This window comes from Rattus norvegicus, chromosome 16 (genome assembly GCF_021556685.1).
Source record: "Rattus norvegicus strain SHRSP/BbbUtx chromosome 16, alternate assembly SHRSP_T2T, whole genome shotgun sequence".
NCBI classification, from domain to species: domain Eukaryota; kingdom Metazoa; phylum Chordata; class Mammalia; order Rodentia; family Muridae; genus Rattus; species Rattus norvegicus.
The window spans coordinates 76,882,068-76,904,557 of record NC_141549.1 but is presented as its reverse complement, the minus strand read 5'-3'; the positions used below and the strand labels follow the sequence as shown (position 1 = coordinate 76,904,557).

At 44.3% G+C, this 22,490-nt stretch overlaps 2 protein-coding genes across 2 annotated transcripts in view; both read right to left on the bottom strand.

Annotated features, from left to right (window-relative positions):
• Gpat4 (glycerol-3-phosphate acyltransferase 4) overlaps positions 1 to 12,996 on the bottom strand; it is a 33,526-nt gene extending 20,530 nt beyond the window's left edge. Inside the window, 1 exon segment of one of the 2 annotated variants that reach the window (NM_001047849.1) lies at positions 12,894 to 12,996. The gene's annotated coding sequence lies outside the window, so the exon portion shown is untranslated. 2 annotated transcript variants of the gene reach the window in all.
• The window catches only part of Erich1 (glutamate-rich 1), a gene marked incomplete at its 5' end in the record, with an annotated part of 52,793,804 nt that overhangs the window by 6,759,806 nt on the left and 46,011,508 nt on the right, over positions 1 to 22,490 (bottom strand).

The following is a 22,490-nucleotide window of genomic DNA, read 5'->3' as shown; positions in this document are numbered from 1 at the left end:
TATGCCTGCATGTGTGCGTATGTAAACATACATACTCACAAATTAAAATTTAAATTGTTTGGGCCACACAGAGATAGATGATTTTTTAAGCATATAAAGTGCAATGCTTGTCACACATTAAATGTTAATTAACAGTTCGTACCATCTAATCCCCCACCTCCCCACTAGCAAAGAACTGTCCAAGTCAGCTGTATGTGTCAACTTTACACAGCCTTAGCACAGACATCTGTGAAAGAAAGCATCACTCAGACTGGACCAACTTGAGGGCATGCTGCTGAGGACTGTTGTAACTTGACACACGAGGGTCAGTCCACTATGGGTGGCACCATTCCCTGATCAAACACCCCTGGGTATATAAGAAAGCGTGTTAACATAAACGAGTGGTCAGCAGGCAGTCTACCTGTTCCGGTTCCATGATCGAACTGTACCTAGAAGTTTAATCAAATACATCCTCTTCTCACCTACAAGTGCCATCTGCCACAGCAACACTGATAAAAGCAGAGCAGGACCAAAAGGAAACTCAAGATTATTCTGAGTGTCAACACCAAATTTTAAGTAGTCTTAAAGGTAAAAGGATTTCATAGGGCACAAAATCCACAAGCAATAAATAAATAAATAAATAAATAAATAAATAAATAAATAAATAAAGCATTCTCGTAAGCAGCAAGCACTGAATTAAAAGTGAAAAAAGATAAGTATAAAAACAACAACAAAAAAATGTGATATGAACTTCTATATTAAGCTAAGTGTGGTGGCCCAGCACTCAGGAGGCTGAGGCTTATACACTTTAAAGTTTGAGGAACACCTAGAAAACATGACACTGTCTCAGAAACCCAAACCAAACCAATCAACCAGCAGCCAGCCAGCCAGCCATCTGTCCATCTGTCCATCCATCCACCCATCCGTCCAACCAACCAACAGACCATGGCAAATTTTACCAAACCACTGAGTTGATGAAAACTATAAAATACCCTCAGATGCCACTGGGTAACGAGTTAACATGTTATGTTATGATCTCTTTGAAGAATGGCTTAGCAAATGTCATAAAGCTTAAATGTGGTGCCTTAACTCCAGCAACAGAACTTAGAGAAATGTCTGCTAAGAATAAATGAAAGCAATGGTTCTCAACCAGGGCTGATGTTTTCACACCCTTGGGAGCATTTAACACTGCAGCTCTGCTTGGTTGTCAAACCTCAGAACAGGGTACTGCTGGCACCTGGTGCAATGGAGCTGGGACGCTACTAAATGTGTCAGACGCAAGACTTCCCCACAACAAAGAATCACCTTGCCTAAATACTCACACGGCTGAAGCTGAAACCCTTACACTAATGCATCTACAAAAGGAATTAGGAACAGCTGTACTTTAAATATCCAAAAGAAAAAGAAAAAGCCAAGTCCCACCGGCAGAAGACACAATAGCACACTATCTTTTTTAAAAACCAGATGAGCTGTAAAAATGGCTCAGTGGTTAAAGAGCTCACTGCACAAGTGTGAGGACCAGCGTTCACATCCTTCCAGAACACAAACGTTGTGTCCAGAGCTCAACTGTATCCCTAGCTCAGGAAGCAGGTAGATCACTAGGAATTGCTGCCTTCCAGACAAGCTGACCCCCCTACCACCCCCCAAATAAAACAGGGTTAGGGAGAGACCCTGCCTCAAAGGAAATAGAAAAGAGGGAGAGAGGAGACTTGGTACCCTCTTCTGCCTTCTATGGGCTTGCACAAATGGACTCACATAGAGACGTGCAAATAAATAAATCTGTGTGTGTGTGTGTGTGTGTGTGTGTGTGTGTGTGTGTGTGTGAGAGAGAGAGAGAGAGAGAGAGAGAGAGAGAGAGAGAGAGAGAGAGAGCCCTCATTGCAGAACACCTGCCTAGCTGTGCCTCAGGGTTCTACTCCCCAACACACAGAACAGCAAGGTAGGGGAAGCAGGTGTACATACACAATGATGAAAAGAAAGTCTTAGCAGGATGTGATGGCTCATGCTTTCCAACCTAACACCAAGGAGGCTGAATCAGGAGGATTGCAATTTTGAACCAGTGTGGGCTATGTCATACATAGCCCAACCCTGTCTCAAAAATACAACCTCCCAGTTGGAAGCAAAATAATATCTACAATAAATACCAATTATGAGGAAGGAAATGAAAAGTACAACATGCTTACAGCCATTTGCATCGAGTATCTCCAGGGAAATATGCATAAGACACAGGCTACATGCTGTAGGAGTAACTACCTGCAGAATTGATGCTTCTGTTCATCCTTTCACCATCTTTAACTGCATTCAGTGTTTTCAGTAGGTAAGCTTCAGTTCACTCAAGAGACGCCCTACAGTTTGACTCTTGGCCTACTTCGTTCTGGATTAGTGTGAATGAGATTTGGGTCAATTATTTCAATCTCTTTCAGCCTATACCTACTGACTGAAAAGTCTGCTCAAAGAATGTAAACCTGGCTATCATTATAAAGACAAAAGCTGAGGCCAGCGTGAGAAGAGAGTTGAGAATGCAGTTGTTAGGAAATGTTATTACTTTACTACGGAAAATCAGTAGAGAGCTCGAAGCACTAAAATGGAACTAAAATATGATGCAGCAACTCCACTGAGAGGAAGGCACTACACTCGGAGAGACATGTTTATTGCAGCACTATTCCCATAGCTGCAATATATCCTAGTATACACCCCAATAATAAAATAAGTATCAACTCAGCGCCCTTCAGTAGATGAGTGGGCAAGCAAAGTATGTATGGTGTACACACACATACACACTCACACACACAGACACACTCTCACACATACACACACACTCACACACACACACACACATACACAGACACTCTCACACACACACTCACACACATACACAGACACTCTCACACACATACACAGACACTCTTACAGACACACAGACACACACACACACTCATACACACAGACACACTCACACACATACACAGACACTCTCACACACATACACAGACACTCTTACAGACACACACACACACACACACACACACACACACACACACACACTGTATCTTATTTAGCCATAAAAGGTGCAGTTCTCATTTACAGCAACATGGATGGAATCAGGGTCAATCTATTAAGCGATGTAAGCGGGACTGTGGCGTTTTTGTCTACAGGTCTCTATTTAAAATCGTGAAACATATACCTTAAATCTGCCAACAATACCAATCAACCAGATCAAGCTATCAGTTCTTATCAACAAGTGCTTGATAAATTAAAGGTGTAAATATCAATTATCATTCAAAGCCGGAGGCAACAGCCAGTGACAAGCCACAGAGTTATGAGCTGACACAGAGAATCCAGTCCAGCCTCTGCACTTCATCAATGCTAAGAGTTAAATATTAACTAAGATAAACCACAGGACAGAAACTGTACAATACATCAGCTCTGAGCTCAAGTCTGGAGGTCCTGCTGCTCCTGGGATAACTTGCACATTTGCTTTTGGGTGGATTAAACCTGAGACCTATCCAATGCTCATTCTGATGTGACAGCAAGCATGACTCCAGGCAAGGCCAGGCTGGTTTTACGTGTGATCAGTGTGAAACGATCTGTCAGACTGTGTGTGTCAGTCTGAACTGATGCTGCAGCTCCGTAGGAAGTTAGGTTTGCCAAAATACAGAGACGCACTAAGACAAGGTAAAGTGATCCCAGGAATCCCAAGTATGCATACATTTCAAGTCAGCTCTGGATGCCTCCGCTCACTAGGAAGGAGAGTGAAGGTGGGCTGAGAGGTTTGTCTTGTCTATCCCAGTCCCATCTCAACCCCCTCCCCCACTCTGAACTCACCAAGGTTAGAACTGGCCAATAAGTAACATGGTACACCAAGTTTACTCCAAACAATAGAAAAGTCTCTTGAAGCTAGGAACAACAAGTATTTTAATCTTGTTTTCACCCACTTAAGAAAAGACAGTATATACAGGCTGGAGAGATAGCTCGTCAGTGAAGAGCAAAGGACCCAGGCCTGGTTTTTGGCATTCATATGCTTGTTCACAAACATCTGTAACCCTAGCTACCGGGTACCAGATGCCCTTTTCTGGCTTTTGCAGGTACAGCATGCACATTGTGCACACATACTATGGGTAATACACTCATTTTTAAAAGTCAGAAAGGAAGGGAGAAGGGGGTGGGGTGGGCAGAAAGGGCTCTCAATTGTCCAGAGCACTGGCTCCTCTTGCAGAAGACCCAGATTTGGTTCCCAGCACCCACATGATCTATACATGTTTATACATTGTTTTACGTGGCACACTGGATGCATATGGTGCTTATATACACACAAGCAAAATGCACGTGCACATAAAATCTTAAAATTTAAAAAGGGTCAGTGTGGGCCTAGTGTGATGGCTTGTTAAGGGCACTTGCTGTGAAAGCCCTTAAGCACCTAAGTCCAGATCAGCGACACACATAAGGAAGCAGTTCAGTAACAGTGATTCCACATTTTAAGTAAGGCTATTGAATCCTCATGCAAAAGGGTGTTTTTGTTGTTTTAAGGCCAGTAACAGGGCCATTGAGATGGCACAGGGCATGAAGATGCTTGTCACTAAGTTGACCTTAGTTCAAGCCCTGGAATGAACTAATGAGAGAACCAGATGGGGGTGGTGATGCACATCTTTAATACCAGGACACAGGGGAGAAGCAGACAGCTCTCTATAACTGGGAGGCCAGCCTGGTCTACACAGTAAGTCCCAGGACATCAGGGTTACATGGTGAGGCCCCGTCTTAGGAAACGTGAGAGAGAACTGACGGGTTGTACCAACTTCCACCACACCACAGAACACAGAGAAAGAAGCTCATGTGTGTACACGACATACACAGATTTAATAAACCTTTTAGATGTCACTAACCAACTCAACGAAAGCATAATTAGTGGTGATGACATTTGGAAGCCTAGAGAGGACATAGGAATGGCAAATAATCTTAAAAGGGTGCTCCATGCTATGTCAGGGAAATACAAATTCAAATGACCAGATCCCACCTGCCATGCGTGCACACGTGTACTAGAGGCAGCTTTAGCAAGGAGTGCATGATAATTATGACTCCTTGCACCTCTAGAGGAAATACAAAATTTGATACAATTTAGAAAAGGTGTCTGACTAAACACGAAGGACCTCAAAGTTCTTGGCATAAAGATTTCCCCCTGAGGGACAAAGGACAGGGAGTAAGAGACAAAGACAGGAAGTAGGGGAGAGGGGGAGGGACATTTGTCCCAGGGGGACTGGATTGAGAGGAGACAGACTGGCCCACAGGCAAATGGCAGCTCATAAAGGAAAGTGGGGGACCTTGTGCTGGATTGGTTGGTTGATTTTGACTGGGCATGGTAAGACAGCCAAAAGGGGAATGGTTTTGACGCTGGACGTCAATACTTTGAGAGCTGGACCTTGGTGGTCAGCCTCAGAAGGGGAAGTAGTCAAATAAGGAAACAAACCCTGGTGGTTAGCTTCAGGAATGTAAGCTAATGGACCAGCAAGCTGGAGGGAATGGAGAAGGGGAGAGCAAAGACCATCAGTCCCATGTTTGCCATGTGCAGGTCTGCTACATACAGCCTGTCCAAACATACTGGGACGGTTTATGTTTCGTTCAAGGCCAAAAAGAGCTGGGAGCAGTGGCTCAGAGCTGTAATCTCAACACTTGAGAGACTGACTAGGGGATCATGGGTTTGAAGTCAACCTGGTGAGTCTCAGGACAGCCTGAACTATAGAGATTTTGTTTCAAAAATTAACATAGCATGTTGAGTCTAGGAGTGCCCAGGACCCTGGAGGCTGAAGCGCAGACATCTCTGAGTCTGAGGCTAGCCTGGTCTACACAGTGAGGTCCAGGCCAGCCAGGGCTACATACTTAGGTCCTGTCTCACTACATCGATGGACTTGAAGGATGAGGGATGTAATTCAGTAGTAGAAAGCCTGCCTAGAATACACAGGCCTGAGGTTCTACCTCCAACATTCACACAAACACACATATGCTGAGGGAGTGGGTACATGAATAACTGTCCTCTTAGGAGAGGAGACAGCGTAGCATTGCAACCCCTAGACTCAGGGGGAAGAATGAACCGATAGCTAGAGATCTATGGCGGCTTTGAACAAGACTGTATTAAACTCTATCTCAAACACTCAAGAGGTGGGGGATGTGGCTCAATGGCGGGACAACATGCAAGGCCAGAGAAACACTAAAAGCCAACACTAAAAGCCAAGAAACATGTACGGCTAACTTTTAGAAATTATTCTAAAAATGTTACTGCATTTTGTGTATGTTTGCGTTTGTGCAGGATAACCTGCAGGAGTCAGTTCTCTTCTCTCAACATGAGTCCTAAGGAACAGACTCGGGCTGTCAGGAGTAGTGGCAAATACCTTTACCCAGCGAGCAATCTCATCAGCCCACAGTTTTTAACATTTTTAATTGGCATTAAAGGGTGATCTTTCAATACACACTGTGGAATCTAAAGCAAACTAATTAGCATATGCTTTTACATTCTTTTCACAGCAGCTATCATAAACATTAAACCTAAATATGTTTATATTTTTAGTAAATAGTACTGACTTAAAAATTTTAAAGGGAAACTCTGAAAATAATATATTTTCGACTAATGAAAGAAGGTGTTTCTCTCCCTATCATTAGAGATGGAGCACGGGGCAAGGCCAGAAGGGGCCAGAAGAAGTGGGCCCCCAGTTACGTACACTGAGCTATTTACATGGCTGGGTCATGGCTTTTACTTTGATTGGATTTTAACTGTGCCCTGAATTTTTCCTCCTGAAATAAGGGGTGGGGGAATATATATATTACAGAAGAACACTTTTAAGAGCATGTGGATTTTTAAAGAAGCCCTGGACTTTTTAAAGTGCTGAAATTTTTGCCAGGCATGGTGGCACATGGCTTTAATTCCAGGAGTTGGCAGGCAGAGGCAGGTGGATCTCTGAGTTTAAGGCCAGCCTGGTATGTATAGCAAATTTCAGGACTATACAATAGAGAAGCAGTTCTCAACCTGTGGTTCACAACCTTTAACAAGAGTTGCCTAAGACCATCAGAAAACATAGATATTTACATGACTCTTTTTTAAAAAATGTTTATTTATATGAGTGCACTGTAGCTGTCCTCAGACACACCAGAGAGGGCATCAGATCCCATTACAGATGGTTGTGAGCCACCATGTGGTTGCTGGGAATTGAACTCAGGACCTCTGGAAGAGCAGTCAGTGCTCTTAACCGCTGAGCCATTAGTTATGAAGTAGCGACAAGAACAATTTCATGGTTTGGGGTCACCACAACATGAGGAACTGCATTAACAGGCCACAGTATTGGGAAGATTAGTACTGAGAACCACTGTCATAGAGATCCTATCTCAGCAACTGCTGAGGGCTGTGGGATTTCTAGTTGTGTTTTACACTGTGACAGTAACATGAGGTCTTGGGATCATAAGGGGGATTATGGTTTAACAGTGATGTATCTGTGCCAAGTTGACAAGGGGTCAATTGTGCTGGTTAGTTTTGTCAACCAAACATAAATTAAGTTTCCTGGGAAGTTGGACATGGTGGTAAACACCTTTTATCCCAGCACCCAGAGGCAGGTGGAACCCCGAGTTTGAGAGCAGACTGGTCTACAGAATGAATTCCAGATAGCCAGAGCTACACTGAGAAACGCTGTCTTGGTAACAGCTACCTAAGGCACAGGAACCTCACCTGAGGAGTTATCTCCATCAGAATGTCCCGTGGGCATGGAAGTGAGACACTTTATCAAACTGATGTGGGAGGGCCCAGTCCACTGAGAGGTACCATCCCTAGGCAGACAAATCTGACTGTATGGTTCCTGTCCTGATCTTCCTCAACGATCAATAGTGATTGGGATATATGACACAGACAGACCCTTTCCTCACAAAGCTGCACTTGGTTACACTGTCTATTAGTTACTTTTCTATTGTTGTGATAAAACAGCATGACCAGAGCAACTTACAGAGGGATGGGTTCATGGAGTTATGCTTATAGAACGATAAAGAGCCCATGAGGACACAGCAGAGGCTACAGACATGACAGCTGCCACAGGATGCTGAAGGCTCATAGCTTGAACCACAAGCAAGGAGTGGGAACTGAAGTGGGAACGGTGTGTGGCTTTTGAAACCTCAAAGCCACACCTTCTAAACCCCCACAATACCACCAACTAGAAACCAAGCATTCAAATGCCAGAGACTGGGGGAGAGGGGATGGGGATGGGATATGGATGGATGGATGGATGGATGGATGGATGGCTGGCTCAACCACATGGTTCCAAACTGAAAGCAAACTAGGATACCATGTCAACTAGAGGTAGCTGCTTCCCATTAAGCTCCATCTGTGTGACCACAACTGTATTGGTTGCAAACTTACAAATGGCCATCCTGAAATTAAATTTACAACCATGTACAATATGCACATAGCCTATACTAATACTGTCTTACTCAGGGTTCCTATTCCTACACAAACATCATGACCAAGAAGCAAGTCGGGTAGGGAAGAGTTTATCAGCTTACACTTCCACATTGCTGTTCATTACCAAAGAGGTCAGGACTGGAACTCAAGCAGGTCAGGAAGCAGGAGCTGATGCAGAGGCCATGGAGGGATGTTACTTACTGGCTTGCTTCCCCCTGGCTTGCTCAGCTTGCTCTTTTATAGAACCCAAGACCACCAGCCCAAGGACAGCACCACTCACAACAGACTGGGCCCGCCCCCTTGATCACTAATTGAGCAAACGCCTTACAGCTGGGTCTCATGGAGGCACTTCCTCAGCTGAGACTCCTTTCTCTGTGATAACTCCACCTTGAGTCAAGTTGACACACACAGAACCAGCCAGTACAAATACCTAAATCTAATGTACTCTGAAGTCTAGGATTTGCTTATTCATAACACTCCTTGGAGAACATCCCCACATTAAGTATAAGAAAACTGATACAAACTATAGCCACCCACCTGTGCTAGACTTTTTGTCACTGTGATGGACATGACAGAGTAACTCAAGGGAAAAAAGTCTATTTGGCTTGGTTCCAGAGGGTTCAGTCTAAGGTTCACTAACTCCACAGGCCTGGGCAGAATATGACAGCAGGGTGTGTGACAGAATTAGCTGTTTGGGGCTGGAGAGATGGCTCAGAGGTTAAGAGCACTGACTGCTCTTCCAGAGGTCCTGAGTTCAATTCCCAGCAACCACATGGTGGCTCACAACCATCTGTAATGGGGCTGATGCCCTCTTCTGGTGTGTCTGAAGATAGCAACAGTGCACTCATATAAATATAATAAATCATTAAAAAATAAAGGAACCAGCTGTTCACTTTGTGGCAGACAGGAAGCAGAAATGGGATACAGAAAGAAGACAGTTCTGAAGGGCATGGCCCTGTGACTTAAATCTGACAGCTAGTCCCTTCTCACCTTTAACCACTGTTCAGTAACGCCATCATATGAACACCACAGGACTAACTAATCTAGTCCCTAACTCAGAGTCTACTCAATCTGTTTCTGAAAACACGTTTGGACACTCTCAAGTGAGCTTTGCTAATCTCCTAAGCATTTCTTAATCCAATGAAGTTAATAATTAAGGTTAACCACCACACACGATGAAAGGGAATGGGAAAGAAACAGATACCTAGTACAAAGAGGATTAGAATCAATACTCAGTACTTTTGCCATATGCTGTCAATGAACGGAATATGCTCCAAGTATCTCAGTTATATTATTTTGTTCAGCTTGCCAGTTTAACTTGCATAGGGAATCTCATTAATCAATTATTAGTCCTCTTGTAAAAATACTTCAGCCCTGATCCAACCAACATACAGATTCACTTAGTGAAGTTGTCCCATTTAAAGCATCCTAGGTTTTAAAGACAGGCTATCTCAAGCAAGAAACCTTGGTAAGTTATTTCTGCATGTACTCACCTCAGTTAATTTATTTTAAAAAACAAGCAAACCACAACCAAACCAAACCAAACCAAACAACAACCAAACCAAACCACAACTAAACCAAACCACACACTTGAAGAAATTCCTTTAGTTGGGCCTTGGAACAATGCAGGGTGCCCTGTAATATTTGTACTTTCCTAGTTGCAACATTGTTTCTGGAGGGAAAAAAAAAACTTACAGCACTCATAAGGGCATTTTGGTCAATGACTACCTGAAAGACAGTAGGCCCAAGATTTTACTACTGATACACTGTAGCCATCATTATTTTGTTGTGAATATATTTTGTTCCAATAACAAACTTCCTAACAGTGCCCCACCACTTGAGCCTATCACCTAGTGTGACCCCCCTCTGTAACTTCATTAAATAGCAGTGAATGTTATCTAAATCTTTCTGTTTAACTGCCAACCAGCTTTAAGGCAGTATTTTCCAAAGTCTTCTAAAAGCTATAATCAAAATTTGTCCTTTGTCCCACACTTATTTTTAAAATAAATGTAAGCACATTTCATTGCACTACACTGGATGCCACTGGAAAAGCTTGTGTTCACTCATTTAACGTCACGACTGTAAGTTTTCCAGGGAACCTGAAAGTGGCACTTCGCTGTGGCAGAGAAGAAAAAAACCCAATGCAGAGCTGGGAAAATGGAGTGTCTTTAGCCTCAATATCGGCCCCTATGAACAAGCCAGCGAACTCCTCTGAACATGAAGGCTCATTTAAAAACAATGAAGACACTGGACAAAATCACCTGAAGTTCTCATTCATGCATGTGCATACTGAAACCAGAAGTTAGGTCTCTTCCTCAGTCATTTTCTACTTTCAATTGTTTTAGTATTTTATGAGTGTTTTGCCTTCATGTATGTATGTGCATGCATGTTGTCTGAGGCTAGATGAGGGTGCCAGTTCCCCTGGAAGTGAGCTATAGACAGTTGTGAACCACTAGGTGGATGCCAGGAATCAAACCCAGGACCTCTGGAAGAGCAGCCTGTGCTCTGAAAGTCCACTGCATCTTCTCCAGCTCTCCTTTTATTTTTAATTGTGTAACTCTGAGTTTATATGTGGCCATGAACATTTGAGGCTATGGGATCCCCTGGAACTAGAGTTACAGATAACTGTAAACCACCACACGATGCCAGGATCCACTCCAGGTCCTCTGCAAGAGTTCAGGCTCTTAACAGATGAGTCATCTCTCTAGCCCTACCACTTTATTGGAACAGGGTCTCACATGGAACCCAAAGGATCCTTGTCTCTGCCTCCCAGCAGTGAGACTACAGGTGAGTGCCACGAATGGCTTTTTACATGGATGCTGGGCATCTGAACGCAGGTCCTTACGTTTGTGTATCACTTCACTCACAGAGCCAGCTCCTCAGCTCAAGGAAGGACTTTTAATAGTTTGAAACTTAAGCTACTTTTGACTTTTAAAGGCTCACTGTCAGGCTGGAGAGATGGCTCAGTGGTTAAGAGCACTGACTGCTCTTCCAGAGGTCCTGAGTTCAATTCCCAGCAATCACATGGTGGCTCACAACCATCTGTAATGGGATCGGATATCTGAAGACAGCTACAGTGTATTTATAACAAATAAATCTTGAAAATAAAAAATCCTCACTGTCTATCAAAAACACTGAGACTGGAGATATACAGCTCATTGGTAAAATTAAATAAACCACTCACACTCTCTTTAGCGCACACACACACAGAGACAGAGACAGACAGACAGACAGACAGACACACACACACACACACTTTCTCTCGCACATGCTCCAGTGCTCAATTTTTGTTTCTTCCTGAGATAGAAAAAGTAAAATAAATGAAGATGCAGATATCACATGATTAACCCTGGATATTACTGAGCATATCTAATAATGGGCATATGTTGCTGCTTCTGCATATCTGAAGTTCTCCAAAATACAGACCTGAAGAACTTACTCTCAGAAAGAGGAAAGAATATTTAGCAGGCAAGATTACAGTTTTGACCATAGTCTTTGACTGCAGTGATTTTTATGCCCGTCTCTACGGGGTTGCGATACAACCTTGAAGACATGCTCCTACTCAGCAGAGACTCTTCAAAGTCCTGCTCCAATTAAGGAAAACGAACGAAACCAAAGTTCTTCAAAGGCTACCTATCGGCAATACGCAAGAGTTGAGTATGGCATGGAACTTAAGGTCTTGATGCCCGACAATTTCACATAGATTTTTCTATAACCTGAGCCACCAATGCTATATCCACGTAAGATGGAAAGTGAGTAAATAGGTCAAACTTTCAGGTAGGACGCTGCCACTGAGGGCACGGAACCAAGGCGAAAGGGAGTCTGGGGTGTGAAGAAGGCTGGAAAAGAGACAATCCTGGTGGTTCAGGAAAGTCGAGTAGCATGAAGCTGGGCTGTCCCTATCCCAGGCAAGCATTGGGACTCTCAAGTGCGGAAAGGGAAGCGGATCCGGAAAAAGAAAGTCTGAGCACAGCAGGAGGAATGGGTGCATTCCAGGGGAACCACAGGTGAAGGCGTTTCCACGTGATCTAACGCCCGGTTCTCAGCCACGCTCCTTAGCTCAGGGCCACACCAGGCCGAGGCGGCGAGCGGCCTGCGGAGAGGAGCGTGGTCGGTTGACGAGGAGAGAAGCCGGCTAAGGAGGGAGGAGCGCGGCGGGTGAGAAGAGGAGGGAAGGGAGAGAAGGGCCGGATGAGGAGAGCAGGGCTGGCTGAGCAGAGGAGCCCCGTGGCTGGAGAGGAGATGAGGAGACAAGATTGAGAACAGCAGGGCTAGTGAGGAGGAAGGAGAGGAGCGGGGCGGCTGGAGAGGAGAGGAGAGCAGAGCGGAGCTGGCTAAGGACAGGAGTGGGGCGGGCGGGAAGGAGCTCGGACCGCCCGGCAGCGGCTGCCCCACCGGCCGGACCCCGGCCCGCGGCTGCCGACCCCGCGCCCCACGCCCGGCCGCGGCCTGGGGCGTCCAGCAGGACCAGGTCCTTCCAACTCACCGGCCGTGAGGCTCGACTCCAGTCCTCGGTGACTGCCGCTCCCGCCCTGCCCTGCCCGCCGCCGGCCCAGGCCTACGTAAGAGCGTGCGCACGCCCGCCTTTGTCTACGCCGCTGAACGTGGACCCCCCGCGTCCCGCCCAACTGCGCTTGCGCGGTCCTTGGGTGGACCGGGATGGGCGGGGCTCCGGCGATGCTCGCCCTTAAGCACTGATGCTCTCGGAGTGAGCTGAGGTCGCTTTCTGAAGACCCGCGGGGTGTCTGAGCTGCGTCTCCAGAACAGGCATCAGTCCGGGCGGGAGAGGGAGATTAGCCTGGCATAGCGAGGTTCGTTTACCGAGTCTTTGTGGGACTTTGCGTGAGATTCGGTTCTGGCTGGCCACGAAACGTTAGCTGCATCCCGGAGCTCCTCTTGACGTAATTGGCTGGTTGGCCAGCAGCAGTTTTCCAACTCAGCCACAGTTCTAACTAATCTCTCGTCCCACTTGAAACTCCAAAGAAGAAGAAGAAGAAAAAGAAAGAAGGGATTGGGGGGGGCACGCCTCTTTTGCCCATCCCACACCGCTTTTGAGACAGAACCTCCTTATAAAACAGACGTGCCTCAAAAGCTGTGAGTTGCCCAATGACCATCAATTTCTGCTCCTACTGCTTCCACCTCCCAAAGTGCTGGGCTAAACTACCAACCCAAGCTGTATAAAGTGCTGGGGCTGGAACTCAGGGCCTCATGCATGTTAAAAGCATTCGACCAACTGGGCTTCATTCCCAGCCTCAGGGTTTCCTGCTTTTATTTACTTCCTACAGTACCTAACCTTTTCCTTAATTAGGACTTAAACTTCCACTTCTTTATTTCTTTACACAACTCCAGGTATGTATAAGTATACCAGAAATATTTACTGATAATCATAAATTTATTTAAAAGCATTTTTGCTATGTATTGCTAGCCTTACTATTATTAACTATTAGATCACATTTGCATATTAATGAGATGGATATGTTTGCCATTTTTTAAAAAGATTTATTTATTATATATGAGTACAGTGTAGCTGTCTTCAGACACACCAGAAGAAGGCACCAGATCTCATTACAGATGGTTGTGAGCCACCATGGGGCTGCTAGGAATTGAACTCAGGACCTGTGGAAGAGCAGTCAGTGCTCTTAACCACTGAGCCATCTCTCCAGCCCATGTTTGCCATTTTTAATATAAAGAAGTCAGCTAAATATTTGATACCAAAGGATATAAAACGTAGTTTCTCAAAGTTTTAAATTTTATAAATGTCAGCGCCAAGAACACTTTTTCACAAATACTTGTATGAAATAGCATGAATAAGTTTATGGACATTTCAGAAATTATTAAAGATTCTGCCCTAATCCCAAGACAAAATTGATTTAACAGATTTTTGTGAGCAGGCTAACTGAAGCAGTTTTTATTTTTTTTTTTTGGTTCTTTTTTTCGGAGCTGGGGACCGAACCCAGGGCCTTGCGCTTCCTAGGTAAGCGCTCTACCACTGAGCTAAATCCCCAGCCCCTGAAGCAGTTTTTAAACTCAAGAATTCTAATACAGTGCAAACCCCAAATATGCTGATTTGATGCTGCTGAGGAATGACTACAAGAAAATATTTTTTAAAGTCATGGTTTCTTTAAATAACTGTGGTAGCTAATACTCATCGAAACACTCCACAAATGTTGAGGCAGGAGGATCAGAAGTTTAACGTCACCTTCAGCTACACTGAAAGTCCAGATCAGCCTAGGCTAGCTCTGTGACACTGTCTTAAAAACAACTCCCCAAAGAACTAACTAGTGAATGAGTCCGTGGGAAAAGGCACTTGTCAAACTTGATAACCTGAATTTAATCTTAGTCCCAGGGACTGACAAGTTATCCTTTAACCTCCATAGGGGGACTGGGGCAAAAACATACTCAGGAATGTGTACACCGGCACCAACACATTAATGGATAAATGTAATGAAAACATTTTAAAAAATAATACAGGGGAGGCATGGTAGTCAACACCTTTAATCAAGCATCAAAAAACAGAGGCGGTGAATTTCTGTAAGTTTGAGGCCAGCCTGGTTTGCATAGTAAGTTCTAGGCCAGCCAGGGTTATATAAAGTCACTTAGAAATATAAACAATACAGGTGGGAGTAGAGAGATGGCTCAACAATTGACAGCTCTGGCTGCTTTCAGAGGACACCAGTTCCTTCCCCTTATAACTAACTCCAGTCTCAGGGGATCCAATGGCCTCTTCTGGCCCACACAGATATACATGTAGGCAAAACACCCATAACCAATTTTTAGGTAAAATTAAAATAAGTAAATAAAAAATTTCAAAATGTACTCCAGGTAGTGCCTGGCGATAAGATGCAAGTGTGCAGTTCAAAGTTGAATATCGAGTGACATCTTTGTAAAAGTCCTTTTCTGGGCCAGGGAAATGGCTGAGTGGATAAAGTGCTTACTAAGTGTGAGGACTTGAGTTCAGATCCCCAGCAGCCATAGAAAAGGCTAGTACACTGGAGGAACACAGACAGGCAGGTCCTGGGGTGAGAGGTTCACTGTCCTGCCAGCCTAGCCAAAACATTGACTCTATGTTCAATGAGAGGCCCTGTCTCAAAAGCATGTGCAAAGGGCTATAGGCAGATACTGGAAGTTGACCTTTCTGGCTTCCACACTTAGAAACTCATACACAATGACAGGCTTACAACTGATAGCATTCAGCAATGTAGGATAGCTTTACTATGAACAAAGTTAAGGTATAAAAATTCTCAGGCAATTTCTGGGAGCAAGAAAGAGGGCCCTACCTACATAAAGTAACACACATTCAGATCTTCAGCCCGGTCACTGCTAGATTAACCTAAATATCTATGTGAACAATATTAATTTCATGTCAACAGCCTTCACAGAAAATACTGTTTATTTTGTAGTTCTCTTTAGGATTTATTTGTGTGTGTGTGTGTGTGTGTGTGTGTGTGTGTGTGTGTGTTCACATTTGTGCAAGTGCCTGAAGAGGGCAGGACTGGCTTCCCTGGCTAGAGTTTTAGACAGTTGGAGCCAACACTGGGAACCTAGCTCAGGTCCTCTGGAAGAGTAGAAACCACCCTATGATGTAACCTCAACCCCCGCCCAAAATCCTGTCTAGGAGCATTGAGAAAACAATGGGTCTTTGAGCTCTTTGAGGAGCTCACCGCCATGCTTTTCCTCCTAACCCCTGAACTTAAGCCTATATGAACACATCTTTACTACGGACTGGAGAGAGGGCTTAGTGGATAAATCGCCTGCTGTGCAAGCATGAAGACCTGAGTTTTGACCCACAGATTGTGTGTCTGTAATCAGGAATTTCTGGAAGCTCCTGGGCCAGGTGTATGAAGTAATGATGAGATCTGTCTTCAGCTAGAAGGTAAGGGTAGACACCCAGAGTTGTCCTTTGACCTCTACACACAAAGGGGGGTACATGGACAACGGTGCACAAATAAACACAAACATCATCAACATACACACAAATATTAAATAAAGATGTGGTGGAATGTCTTCATAAGCTTATATGTTCAAATGCTTGTTCCTCAGTCGCACTTTGTGAGGTTATGGAACCATTTGGAGGTTGAGCCTTGCTGGATGAAGTATGTCTCTGGGGTCAGGCATTAGTCCAGTTCACTCTGTTTAGTGTCTGTGGTTGAAGATGTCATCTCTTAGGAGTCTGGGGGTCGGGGGGAAGGGGGATGGCTCTGTGGTTGAGAGCCCTGGCTGCTCTTGCAGAGGACCTAAGTTCAATTCCCAGCATCCACCTGGTGACTCACAAGCACCAGAAATTCCAGTTCTGACTTCCATGAGCACATGGCACATATGCATACACACAGGCAAATCAACTATACACATTAAAAAAAATCTTTCAAAAAAATGAAGACTATGATCTCAGACTCTTGCTCTTGCAGCCAAGCCTCCCCATCATGAGGGACTCTCATCCCTCTGGAACCCTAAGCCACAGTAAACTCTTCTGTTCCTTGCTTTGACAGGGATGTTATATCACAGCCACAGAAAGTACCTATAAGGTGATACTGTATCACAGCGACAGAAAATAGGTATATAATGTATCAGTGACAAAGTAACTATTACGGTGATTTTGTATCACAGCGACAGAAAGTAACTATACAGTGATATTGTATCCCAGCAGCAGAAGCAACTATGTAATAAAATCTCTAATTCTGCTTCATAAAGTAGCTAGTCCTGAAGTGTGGCTCAGCTTTAAAGCTGATGTGGCTTTAGTGGAAGATATCCCTCACCTGGGGGAAGTATGGAGAGCGGTGAGACTCTTGTGCCTGTACCTTAAAATGCTGACAAATCACACTTTTAAAAAAATGCATCCAGGGGGCTGGGGACTTAGCTCAGTGGTAGAGCGCTTATCTAGGAAGCGCAAGGCCCTGGGTTCGGTCCCCAGCTCCGAAAAAAAGAACCAAAAAAAAAAAAATGCATCGAACCACTGAAGATAATGCATGGGGAAGTATTTTAAATGCATCTATGTTAGGCAGACACATACTTTCTCCAAGCCCTTATGGGAAGAAAAGGGGGAAAAGAACGTTTAAACATGAGCACATGGGCCTATAGATTAGTTGGGTTATGTGGACACTATAAGTCTTTTAAATTTTATGTCTTCTGATCCTCGATTTAAAAGCTGCTCTTAAATGGGAAGGATGCCATTTCTAGAATCTTCCCTAAGGGGAAATTTGCTGTCTTTGAGTCAGGAATATGCCAATTTAAAATTTCTTTATATAAAAGGAATATTCTCTGTATATAGGCAACCTTCATGGCTAATTTTGTTAATTGTCTTGGAATTCTTGTCTCTCAGATGGCCAGACTTCAACTAGACTCCTAGAAGAGAAATCCCTTTCTCTTCACATGTCCTGTCAGTTTTCCCTTTCTGTCATGTTTCAGTCTGCAGGGGCAGGAGTTGGTCACGGATGCTGACTGCCATTGCATGAGGTTTTTTGTCTGCTCACCGGATACCAACCAAGCCAAGCCTCTTGTCAGCACACCCTACTATTACTGTCAACACTGTAGACTGTAGGAATAGACAGGACTGTCCAGAATATATGATACCAGTGGCTGAGGATTTTTAAAAAGGATTTTTTATTACTTTTAACTATGAATGGGTAATTGCATATAAGTGCTGGTGCCCAAGGAGACCAGAGGTGTCAGGTACCACAAGAATTATAAATGGATATGAACCACCTTATGTGGGCACTGGGGACCAAACCCTGCTCTTCTGAAAGAAGAGTAAATGTTTTGAGTCATCAAACTATTTCTCCATCTCAATGGGATTTTGTTTTGTTTTAAACTGCTTGTTAATAAGGCTTGATTTTAAGTGTCCCTCAAAAACTGCTTATTACACGACAGTGGCCATGTTCTATTTAGAGAACAACAGTGTTAGGATTTCCTCTAGGCCCATGGCTTACCTAGTCTTGATTCCAGTGACATACTGTTAGACTCATAGAGCAATGCCTTCATCAGCCCACATCAGAAAAGCAGCTTGTTTCGGGGGTGGGAATGATCAGAGACCCACGATTAGACAATATGCAGAGCAAGAGGTTTCAGAGCACTCAGTTCTAAGTGTAATGTCATCATCAAACCCCTCCTCTCAGGGCTCAGAGAGCTGTGTGGAAGAGGAGGCAGGAGACTGCAAGAGCTTGAGATAATAGATGATTCCGTAGAAAGTGTCTTTCAGATGCAACACGACTGATACCCATAGGAATTCATAGAGACCATAACAGCATACACACCTCCAGACAAAAGTCCCAGCATGGAGAACTGGACACAAAGCTTCACCCCTAACCAAGAAGCCATCTGCAAACAAATCTCTGGTAAAAGGAGAATCAGTTTTTTCCAAAGGAGTCTCACTAGGTAGGGTAACCACACTTGAGGACAGGCCTAGTACCCAAGAGCTGTAGGCTAGCACAAACTAAACTTGTCTAGGGTTTTAGTGTTTTGCTGTTGTTTTTGTTTTGTTTTCAACTTTTTGGTTTGGGCATTTTATTGGTCGTTTGCTTGTTTGCTTTTGTGTTTTCGTAGGTCTTTTTTTTTTTTCTTTTGAGAGAAAAACCATAGTTATGTGGAGAGGGAGATGGAGGGATCTTGGAGGAGGGGAAAACAAGCTCAAAATAGAAATAAAAAATAGATCAAGTCAGAAAAATGGTTTGCCAGCTTGTTAAACTATTGTGAAATGTCAGGATCTTTAGGAAGAGGATGCTGATGGAAGTTAATCCCCCACATTTTCCTGTCGTCACAGGCTGAGCAGCCTTGATGTTTTCTCCATTCCTTACCATGCTGTTTTGCTTCACTACAGAGCAAAGCAAGGGATGCTGTTGAGTATAGACTGAAAACCCCAGAACTGTGAGCCTAAACAGACACTCCTACTTATAAACTGCTCGAAATAACTTTCTCCCTCCTAAGATTGTCACAGTAACAGCTTAAAATACCCCACAAAACTTGCTAGGCACATAAACAGATACTCGAACACACGAGAACGTTTCAAAGATTCAAAAACCTTTCACCCACAGAGACCTTGAGTTAGAGTAACATTTCAACCACTTAGACCTGGAAAAGATCTACCAAATCAATCATATTACTTAACTCGGTTGGAAGCAGCCAGCTGGGCAGGCACCTCAGGGGCAGGTCTAGTGCCCAGGGGTAGAAGGCAATCGCAAGATAAACATGTTGTCTTGGGTTTTAGTTTTTTGTTGCTTTTGTTTTTTGTTTTGTTTTGTTTTTTAACTTTTCTGGTTTGGGGATTTTATTGGTCCTGTGTGAAGGCCACCCGAAGAGCTCAGTATCAGCCCCTTCACCCCCTTGGCAAACAGTGGAGTTCATGGAAAGGGAACTGATTTTCTAAGGTGGAGCTGCTAGGTTGCAAACTTGGCCACATTACTTGGCAGTGGGAAGGCTGAAGCTCTTACATCTGCAAATTTGTACTGACTGGGAAAAGAGACAGCATCCCGGCTGGCTGAGTACAGGATGAGTCCAGCGCTGGGCGAGGATGATCAAGGGTTCCAGGTAGCCTGTGCTACATATGGACTTTGCCTCCCATCCCCCCCTGCCCCGCCAAAGGCGTGAAAGAAAACTGGTTGCATTTAATTAACTGCTTCTGTGTGAACAAAAAGAAGTGATAACTATTTACTGTGCACATGGCCGGCAAAGACTATGTCCGGTATATATCCAGTCCACAGCTGCTCTGTGGATGAGTGACAAGTGCATAGGGCATTCAGAGGAGTGGCAATTAGTGTGGCAAAGGCTTGGGGAGAATCCCAAGTGGCCAGTCAATTAAACTATAGCTGTTCCGTAATGAACTTCCATGTAGCCGAAAACGAGATCCCCGAGCCTATCTCTGTACTCAACCGGTCGGATCTTGAGGAGGATGATCAATTAGTTAGAAAAAATGAGAAGGGAAAAAATTAAAACCTGCTACATTTTATGTACTTTTCAGTGTGTTTGGAAAATTATACTTTTTATAATCAAGTGAAGATGAAGTTACATGGTTAAGAGTTACTGATTTGGGGGCTGGGGATTTAGCTCAGTGGTAGAGCGCTTACCTAGGAAGCGCAAGGCCCTGGGTTCGGTCCCCAGCTCCGAAAAAAAGAACCAAAAAAAAAAAAAAAAGTTACTGATTTGCTGTGGTCCGCAGAGTCAGAGAGTCACTTAGTGACGTCCGTCCAGAGAGAGTGACAGGGCCTAGCAATGATGACCAATGATGTAGGAAGTGGATTGTTATTATTATTATTATTTATTATTTTATTAATTTCGGATTATTTCCCATAAGGCTTCCAAGTTGCTCATGGATATCAGAACCGCTTGGGAGGTAGAGGTGCCTGGTTCCTTTAAGTAGTAATGTGCAGAGAAATATAGTTCCACTAAAGCTTTGACAGTAACACCCATTCCCATCGGCTCCAACCTTATCAAAACATGCAAGCAGTAGTCCTCAGGCTGTGTGGCCATTTGTCTTATTTTTCCATTTCCGTAACACAGCTGATGCCCACTCTGGTTCGTTCGATCTTAATTACAGCCATAATTCTATGGGCACATGACACAAAGTGGGGCAGTCACCGGGACCTTAAAACAGGAAGTTGGAGTTGGTATGTCGGCACACACCTACAGGAGAGTCAAAAATTCGAAGTCGATATTGGTGACACAGTGTAGCCACCTTGTACAAACAAACAGAAGAACTCCAAGAATTGGGAACTGACAGACTAAACTGGAGGAGCTACATGAGCCGTCTACAGCTGCTCTCTGCCTTGAGGAGCCGCATCTGTAAGGAAATGAGGATACAACACCGAGAGGAAAAGGACAGGATTAAAGTGACAAGAGTCCCAGAGGGTACAGGCCATCATGGTAGGGAACACATGCTTTGGTGTGGTCTGTGGAAACTGGAGCCTTCAGGGGAGCTTGTGACATCCTGTTGGGTTTGGAAGCAGAGAGCTCTGGACTGGAGCCAGTGAAACGCTCACCACCCTGAACCAAACACTGAAGTAGGACCGAGTGTTTGAACAGGAGCCTGGCCTCTGTTCCCTATAGTCATTAGAGATATTTTGTAATGTAAGTTGATTCTATCAGCTCTTGGTTTAAAGCCTTTCAGAGTTCCCAACTGTTAGTACAAATTCTGGACTTTACAGCTGGGTAAGACACTCTTTAAAGTATTAGGTCTCCTTATGTCTCCTTTAGAAGATAGAAACTGCTTCTCCACATGCGAATCTCACATATGTTTACCCACCCCGGCTCCTTGCAGTTGCCTCTTCCTAGATTCCGTGGCTTCCCGGACAAGCAGATCACTCCTCTGGTGTTTCAGCCTTGGACTAACACACATTGTTGGGGACATTTCTGTGGTTCTTACCATCCTGGAATCCTTCCTAGGTCCCTTCACTTCTCACCATGCTCCTTCACCTGTGCAAGAACATAGCAGTCCTTGACTGGGGCTGCTGGTTTTCTCTAGGAGACTCGAAGCTTTCAGCAAGGGGACGTTTCTCTGTACCTATCTAGGTTTGGACACTGATATCCCTTAATAGCACTTCATTAACTTCATTATAGGCTAATACGTTGAACTAAAAGGTTGGAAGGCCTTGGAAACAGCCTCAAAAGCAGCCTCTCCAACCAGTCACCGGCCTGTCTTTTGCCTATCACTCCTGAAGCCTTCATAGACTTATAACTTCTCTCAAGGTGGGGCACAGACACTACAAATCACTAGTTTCTCAAAGCAAGGCATACAATCTAGAAAGGTCACTTTCTTTTCTGAAGACCCCCCTTCCCGAGCGAGTGGTCCTGCCCCATATGCAAGAGGAAGATGTCCTACCCAGTAAAGGCAAAACCAAACCAAACCAAAAAGCCAAATAGGTTTTGCTAGCCCTCTTAGTCTTCTGTCACTGGAGCATAGCCCTGTGTTCCTGGTCACATACCTACGTGGCTGTCCATTCTGAGTCACATTTAAACATCTAAGGATTTTTTCACTTTTGAATACTCCATCTCATGTAAAACTTCTATTTCTTTTCTATGAAAGTGTTTCAAGTAGCCCAGGCTGGCCTTGAGCTCATCCCCACCTCTCGAGGGGTGACTTTATGAAGTGCCGAGGTCC